The sequence below is a fragment of the Eucalyptus grandis genome, chromosome 1 (genome assembly GCF_016545825.1).
Source record: "Eucalyptus grandis isolate ANBG69807.140 chromosome 1, ASM1654582v1, whole genome shotgun sequence".
NCBI lineage: Eukaryota > Viridiplantae > Streptophyta > Magnoliopsida > Myrtales > Myrtaceae > Eucalyptus > Eucalyptus grandis.
This window is the reverse complement of record NC_052612.1, coordinates 31,262,692-31,271,241: the sequence shown is the minus strand read 5'-3', so window position 1 is coordinate 31,271,241 and position 8,550 is coordinate 31,262,692. Positions and strand designations below refer to the sequence as shown.

Sequence of the window (8,550 nt, the reverse complement as noted above, 5' to 3'; positions counted from 1 at the left end):
GTTGGAGAAATCTTTCCAGAATATTTTGAAGCTGACAAAACATTTCTATTAGTCTAAGTCTGGATATCGATAGTTAAAGTCTCAAGCTTTTATAGTCTCAAGACTTTGTTATCTCAAGACTCAAGACTCAAGACTCAAGACTCAAGACTCAAAATTATTCTCACTGACAGTCTTTCTAATCCAGTGTTGAAGAAAATCCAAAGTCGAGGTTTATGGTTGAGGATTTGATTCTATCCTCTGGAATAGATTCTTTGGTTGGATAATCATTTCGGATTCTTTAATTCTTATCTAAGATCAATTGAAGATCCGATGGTCGACGAAATAATCTTGGATTATTCTATTCTTGGAAACCGAGATCCTGATTGTATGGGCGAACAGGATTGATGGGCTATCATCGATTCCTTAAATAGCTCGGATGATCTTCTTGATTGATTCCGTCCAACGGGTAGATTGGAGGAATTCCTTTGGTAAGTGCCAACGGCTATGATGGCATGAAGGAATATAAAAGGAAGATGTTCTAGTTGTTTTAAGTGTGTGATCGATAGAAAAATTCCAGAGTCTGAAGATCCTTGATTGTTAGTCGAGACGAGCGAAATTGTACACGAGAGTGTTTATACTTGGTAACGCCTTGAGCGAGTGTGGTAGATCATCTACACCTAGAAATCAAGGAAGATCAACACCGTAACAACTCTTTGATCATAGTGGAATCCAGCCAATCGGCCGTTCGGTGCGAAGAGTGGACGTAGGCTTGAATCAAGCCGAACCACTATAAACGAGTGTTCAATTCTCTCTTTCCTTTACTCGGTCTTGCGATTGAATTTTTAACTGTTGCAAATTCTTTAATTGTTTAAATATCGTGCAAGCTTTGAGAAATTTTTTTATATACCTATTCACCCCCTCTAGGTACTCGTACTAGCTATTTCAATTGGTATCAAAGCCCGTGTTCTTACTTTGTTTGAAGTGTTTTACTTGAGTAAAAGATCCATGGCTAGTATGCTAGCACCGGGCTGATGGAGGGGCAAAGCAATACCAGACCTCCCTACTTCGATGGAAAGGATTACAACATCTGGAAAAACAAGATGAAAGCTTTCCTACGATCAAAGGATCCTCTGGAATGGGACGTAGTGGAAAAAGGAATCACTCCTGCTGCTGCATCAATCACTGAAAGAGGAAAAGAAACCGTTGAAACCAGCGGAATGTCTCAAGAAGAAATAAACAAGAGACAAGCACTCGATGCTAAAGCAATTTATTCTTTATATTGTGCTTTGTCACCAACTGAATATAACAGAATATCTTCTTGTGTCACAGCAAAAGAAGTCTGGGACAGGTTACATATCACTTATGAAGGGAGAGATCGAGTGAAGGAGACCAGAATTAACATTCTTCTTGGTCAATATGAATCCTTCAAAATGAAACCGGAGAATCAATAACCGACATGTTTAGTCGTTTTACGATATTGTCAATGGTCTTGAGAACCAAGGACAAAAATTTCTGATCCCATGAAGGTGAACAAGCTTCTACGTGGACTCTCCAAGGATTGGAATCATATAAAGACTTCAATAAGAGAGACGCAAAGAATCATGCCATTATCTCGTAGACGAACCGATTGGAACTCTTCAGTCTTACGAAGTGGAACGAATTAATGAAGACGAAGATCCAAGAGGTAAGAAATCTATTGCACTAAAATCAAATGATGATTCGATGATGCAGATTCTCAAGATGATATGGATGATGAGGAGCTCGCCCTCATGATAAGAAGATTCAGAAAACTGAATAGAAAAGGCAGAAGGTTCATCCCAAAGAAACAAAGTTCTCGAGACAGACAGACCAAGTCTGTTGATGATGAGGAACCAAACAAAGAAGTAGTTTGCTTCGAATGTAAAAAGAAGGGACACATCGACCCAACCGTCCTCTTCGAAAAGAAAAGAGGAAAAGCTGAGAAATTTCGAAAAGCTCTTAAAGCCGAAACCCGGAGCGATACAGAGTGTGAAGAGAGTGATGAGGAATATGCCAACCCGTGTCTAATGGCGCAATCGGACTCGGACTGGATCGACTCGGATGGTGAATTTGAGGTAAGTGATTATAAAATCCCTGTCAAAGTCTCTAAATATATTGATGAGTTATGTTTTAGTCTTAAGACTTCTCTTAAAAGGATTTCCGAACTTAAAAAGGAAAACTCAGTTTTAAAACAAAAGGAAAACATTTTAGAAGAAAAGGTAAAAAATTTAGACTTGAATGTTTCTACTCTTAAAGAAAGTGAAGACAATCTTTCAAAAGAAAATGCTTTCTTAAAAACTGATTTATCAAATATTTCAAAGAAATTTTCAATAGGGTCCGAAAACTTGAAAAAGTCCTTTCAATCCAAAGACCTTACTTTAATAAGTCGGGTCTAGGTATGACAGCTGAAACAATCCCTTTGATTGATTTTCCGAAAGTAAAAGAAAGAATTAAGAAAAGACCATCGAGAGAGACTTATAAAAATCATTTCAAAAGAGTTTTTGTAAAGCCTGTAGGTCGAAATGCCTTAAGGTGTTCTAAGTGTAACAATCGGGATCATTTTGAAAAAGAGTGTCCTATGGTTTGGAAGCTGTTAAGAGAGTATGGCCTAATAATGCTCATCCTACTAACACGAAAGGACCCAAGAAAATTTGGGTACCAAAGAAAGCTTGAGACTCTTTTTGAATGCGGGTCTCTCAAAAAGAAGGTAAAGTGGTATCTTGACAGCGGATGCTCAAGACACATGACAGAGACTCAAAATGTTTCATAAAGCTTATTAAAGTAAATGGTGGAAAAGTTTCATTCGGAGGAAATAGCAAAGGAAGTATTGTGGGATTCGGAATTGCGAAAATTGGAAATCTCACAATAAGCAATGTCTCTCTAGTGGAAGGACTTAACTACAATCTACTCAGCATTAGCCAATTGTGTGATACTGGTTACAAGATCTTCTTTCAAGAAGGCATATGTTCTGGAATTAGCAAAGATTCGACTCAGTCTTTCATGGGTCGAAGGCATGGAAACATCTACCTCCTTGATGTAAAGCCAAATGAAGAACAATGCTTAATCTCAATTCAAGATGAAGCAATTCTATGGCACAGAAAACTTGGCCATATCAACAAGAAGCAATTAGCCAAAATCTCTTCAAAACAGCTTGTTCGAGGTCTACCTAAACGCCATACCAAAAGTCGACTTATGCACTCCATGCATTCTGGGAAAGCAGGTAAGAAATTCATTTAAGCAAATAAATCATGTATCTACTAATCATGTAATACAGTTGCTTCATATGGATCTCTTCGGACCAACAAGAACCCGAGCATTGGAGGTAAGAAATATTGTCTAGTAATTGTAGATGATTACTCTCGTTTTACCCAGGTATATTTTCTTGCAAATAAATCGAAACCTTTTCGTACTTTGAAAAGTTTGCTAAAAAGGTTCAAAATGAAAAAGGATGTGCTATTTCTAGTATAAGAACAGATCATGGAAGTGAATTTGAAAATCAAGATTTTACGAAATTCGTGATAAATCTGGTGTTAATCACATATTTTCCTCTCCGTATACTCGAGCAAAATGGAGTTGTGGAAAGAAAGAATAGATCTCTTCAAGAAATGGCTAGAACACTTTTAATTGAAAGTAAAATTTCTTCACGATTTTGGGCTGAAGTCAAGTTTCAACCGCTTGCTATATTATAAATAGAGTCTTTCTAAGACCTATTCTTGACAAAACCCCCTATGAATTGTTCAAAGGTAAGAAGCCTATTGTTTCATACTTTCATGTGTTCGGTTGCAAATGCTTTATTTTGAAAAATGCAAATGATCGAGTTGGTAAGTTTGAAGAAAGATCGATGAAGGCATCTTCCTTGGATATTCTACATCAAGCAAAGCCTACGAGTCTACAACAAAAAAGCCAGTCAGGAAGAATCAATGAATGTCAAATTCCAAGACTCGGTGCAAGATGAATCCGGCCGGACTCGGTGCACGAAGAGACCGAATCCGCTCTAGATCTTCAAATGTCTACATCTCAAGAAGCATCTCGGATTCGGAAGTCCATCATCAAGACGCTCATGGAGAATCAAATAAAGAAAGAGATCATCAACTCCGGTAACTAGAAGCACAAATCTAGTCATCCCAAAGATCTTATTATTGGCGAACTTAATGAAGGAATCCGCACCAGATCAAAAAGGCATGAAGAATCTAGTGCTGTGGCTCTCATCTCTGAAATTGAACCAAAAAGCATAGAAGAAGCTTTATCTGATGAAAGCTGGATCGAAGCTATGCAAGAAGAGCTAAGACAGTTCAAAATCAATGATGTCTGGGAATTGACATCTAAACCAAAAGGTAAAACTGTTATTGGAACCAAATGGGTATTCAGGAACAAAATGAACGAAAAAGGAAAAGTCGTACGAAACAAAGCGAGACTCGTGGCCAAAGGGTATACGCAAGAAGAAGGAATAGACTATGACGAGACTTACGCACCCGTTGCAAGGTTAGAAGCTATTCGTCTATTACTTGCGTTTGCTTGTTACAAAAATTTCAGGTTATTCCAAATGGACGTCAAAAGTGCTTTCCTAAATGGATTTATCCATGAGGAAGTTTATGTGGAACAACCGCCTGGATTTGAAGACCCAAAGAAGCCGGACTCGGTCTTCGGACCGAAAAGGCTCGTATGGTCTAAAGCAAGCACCTCGAGCTTGGTACGACGGACTAAGTAAGTTTTTATTACAAAATGGTTTTGTCAAAGGTAAAGTAGATACTACTTTGTTTATTAAAAAGGAAAACAAAAACTTTTTACTTGTTCAAATATATGTTGATGACATTATTTTTGGATCCTCTAATGAAAGTCTTTGCAAGAAATTTTCTAAGTCTATGCAGGATGAATTTGAAATGAGTATGATGGGAGGGTTAACATTCTTTCTTGGACTTCAAGTGAAACAAATGAAGGAAGGAACTTTCATCCATCAAGAAAAATATGCGAATGATCTTGTCAAAAGGTTTGGATTGGAAAAATGCAAAAAGATCGACATACCAATGTCATGTTCTCAAAAGATAGACAAGGATGAAGAAGGGAAGAAAGTAGATCAAAAGCTGTACAGAGCATGATCGGTTCACTTCTTTATCTTACTTGCTTTCTAGACCTGATATTTTGTTTAGTGTTTGTATCTGTGCTAGGTTTCAATCAGATCCTAGAGAATCACATCTCATTGCCGTGAAACGAATTATCAAATACGTTGCTTCATCTTCAAGCATCGGTCTTTGGTATCCAAAGAGGGGAGACTTTAATCTTTTAGGATACTCGAGATGCAGATCTGGCCGGTTGCGAGTCGATAGAAAGAGCACTTCGGAACTTGTCAACTACTTGGAAACGAACGGTGTCTTGGTTTTCGAGGAAGCAAAGCACCGTAGCTCTTTCAACGACGTGCGAGTATGTAGCTCTTGGAAGCTGCTGTTCGCAAATTCTATGGATAAAACAACAGCTACAAGACTTTGGCATTGAAGACTCATGCACAGAAATCAGATGTGACAACACAAGTGCGATAAATCTCACCAAAAATCCAATCCTTCATTCAAGAGCAAAGCATATTGAGATTCGACATCACTTTATTAGAGATCATATTCAAAATGGAGAAATCTCGATTCAATTTGTTGATTCAAAAGTCAACTAGCGGACATATTCACAAAGCCTTTGGAGAAGAATCAGTTTGACTTTATCCGCTCGAGACTCAACATTTTGAAGCTTGAAGAAGTTAAAGTCTAGAGACTCACCAACTCTAAGACTCTGATCTCTTAGACTCTAAGTCCTGAGACTCAGACATTCATGGCTAAAGACTGTAAGTTGTATTTCATCTAAAAGGTACTAATTGTCATTTAGTTATAATTAACTCGAAAAGGTACGATCTTTTGTTTAATAATTTTGGCGTTATCGATTTTGAAAAGAAGTAATCGTTCACTTTCCTTGCACCGATTGAACTTCCTTTTTCAAAAACTGAGTTATATATATACAGTTTTTTTTTTCCCCAATTTTCAAAACCCTAAAAAGCACTCTCCTCTCGATACTGTTTCTACTCTTTGTTCATCGTCGAGAAAGTGGTCATTTTTCTTGGGAAAGCAAGTGAAGGAATCCTCCAATAGACAAAGAAAGATGTCGTCTTCGAGGAAATCATCAAGAATCGCAAACAGGGGACCACAAAGAATGAAGAAGGGACCGACACATTTCGATCTCACTGAGGAAGAAGACTTACCAAGTCAGCGACAGAGTCCGATTCGCTCTCCTCCACGTCATTCAGCATCTCCTGCCCCACAAAGTGCAAGTCACAATCTGGAAGAAGAGATAATCGAGGATGCCGACCCAGTAAGAGTTCAAAAGCCCTCCTTTTTGTATACTCTTTATCGTGCATTGAAAAGCACAGTACTCCATTGAACTATATAGATGACTTCCTTAAGGACAAAAATTATGGGAATGAGTATCTTTTCTGAAGAAAATGGAGGAATGGGGAATTGCCCCGAAAGGAAAAGCGAGAGGAAGCACTTGCGAACATTCCAAGAGATCCTCGTATGCCGGGACAAAATCTGATTGACGGAACGATGATGACAAAATGTTCCTTGAATTTAAACCTAAAATGGGTGTGGCGGCAAAGGTGAAAGGAAATCGGATGGATTTGTTTAAATCCAAGGATCGGAAAAAGTGTATTACGATCTGTTGAAAAGAGGGGTAATCAACCCTAGAAGTGTCGATTTTGACTTCTGGATTCCATCAACTTGAACCTAAGAGAGAAGTTGAATTTGCTTCAACTTGAGACTTTCTCCGACTCTGAGACGGGTATGATCATCGACCGCTTATTTCTATTCAAATCTTAGCTTTTTGGATGCGAATAGAATTTCATTCAAGTGTTCGAGACAAAGTCTATGTGGTAGATGTGAATATGTTGGCGGACATAGTTGGAGTTGAACGGGGACGTTATCTCCCAATCAAAGTCTCACCGCTCGAACTACTCGGATCTTGTCAAAGATAGGGATGTAGATAAGAAAATTATCTATTCCAGGATGAATGCCATCAACATTGTGCTTCACAAGATTGTGATCAATTGTCTCGAGACCTAAGTCTACTTCAAAGACTTCGTGTCTCTTTTCAAGCAAAGTTGATGTATGCAATCAACTCAGGACGAAAGTTCTCTCTCCCGCACACTATTCTTTTCCATATGTACGAATGGTGTCAAAAGACAAAGGACAATTGCCTTATCCTGGTCTGGTGACCAAGATCTTCAGACATCTGAATATTGAACTGCCACATACTTTTTGTGTTCGACCGTGTGATAAGATGGTGGTAGGGCTGAAAATGTTAATGAAGATGCGTCTCAAGAACTCTCTAAGGCAATGGAGAAATTCAAAGTGAAATCTCCAGTCCGATCACCTTCAAAAGGGAAAGGAAAGAAGGCCATTGGTGCTTCTTCGAAAAGAGGAAAAGAACTCTTATTCGAGGATGAGGATGAGGATGAAGATAATGAAGATCCCACTATTCCAGCACTAACAAGAACAAGACGTTTTGTGTCTTATCCGACAGAACTTCAGCAGAGCAGAGAAGAAGAAGAACAGAGAGAGAAGGAGAAAGAAGTTGAGGAAGAAGAAAAAGAACAGTCTGCTGATAAATGGAGAAAAGGAAATCAAGAGCATGATCATCACTCTTCCCCTTTCGATGTCCTAGAGACAGGGGAGTTAGCGAGCAAGAGAGGTCTCCACCTCATGCTCGTGAAGATCTAAGACAATCTCCGGAAGACCCGGAAGACGTTCGGTCTCTCAATTGCTCAAGAAGATGATACGACGATTCCAAATCTGCCGGATCGTTCGAAGCGCCATCGTCGCACACACACCATCCGAGAAAGCCAATGCCGGTACACGACGGATGATTCTGTAGATCTTCGTAGTATCATGAATATTCTTAAAATGCGTAATCGATATATATATTCTGGACTGTGAAATCCAAGCTTTGAAGCATCTTTGGACAAGCATCTTCAGTCTCTCTGGAAGATAAATACAAAGACCTTGCTCTGCAACTTCAAGCCAATGCGAAGAGAGAAGAGGTAGCTCATCTGCGAGAAGATCTGAAGAAGCTCGAAGGAGTAGTCCAGTCAATTGGGGATTTCCAGATCGTGCGCATTCCCAAGCGTACATGACTCCTTTCTCACCCTCTTTTTAATGATGACAAAAGGGGAGAACCAATTTGAACAAACATTATTTTAAAACTTTATTTGAAGTGACTTTTGTGTTTATGTTTATTTTTGAGTATGACTTGAGAACTTGAACTTGAGTGTTAGACTGAATTAGTTGTGGATTTTGATGCTTGACTGGTTGCATTTATATCAAGTATTGTTACATGGTATTACTCATGAAAGACTAACCAATTTGCTGTGGATGCAGAGTCTGGTTGTTTATTAATCTTTATGAGTTAGCCATATTGCTTGAGAAATGTTTTTGCAGGTCAAAGTTGTTCAAATCTTCAAGAAAGTTTTGTCACCATCAAAAAGGGGGAGATTGTTGGAGAAATCTTTCCGAATATTTTGAA

General features: G+C 38.7%; 1 long non-coding RNA gene across 1 annotated transcript in view; it reads left to right on the top strand.

Moving 5' to 3' along the window:
* LOC120292167 overlaps positions 1-7,487 on the top strand; it is a 16,064-nt gene extending 8,577 nt beyond the window's left edge. The window contains exons 2-3 of the long non-coding RNA XR_005549912.1: positions 3,445-3,447; positions 7,470-7,487. This is a non-coding gene — a long non-coding RNA (uncharacterized LOC120292167). The remainder of the gene's footprint in view (positions 1-3,444; positions 3,448-7,469) is intronic.
* Positions 7,488-8,550: the final 1,063 nt, after the last annotated feature.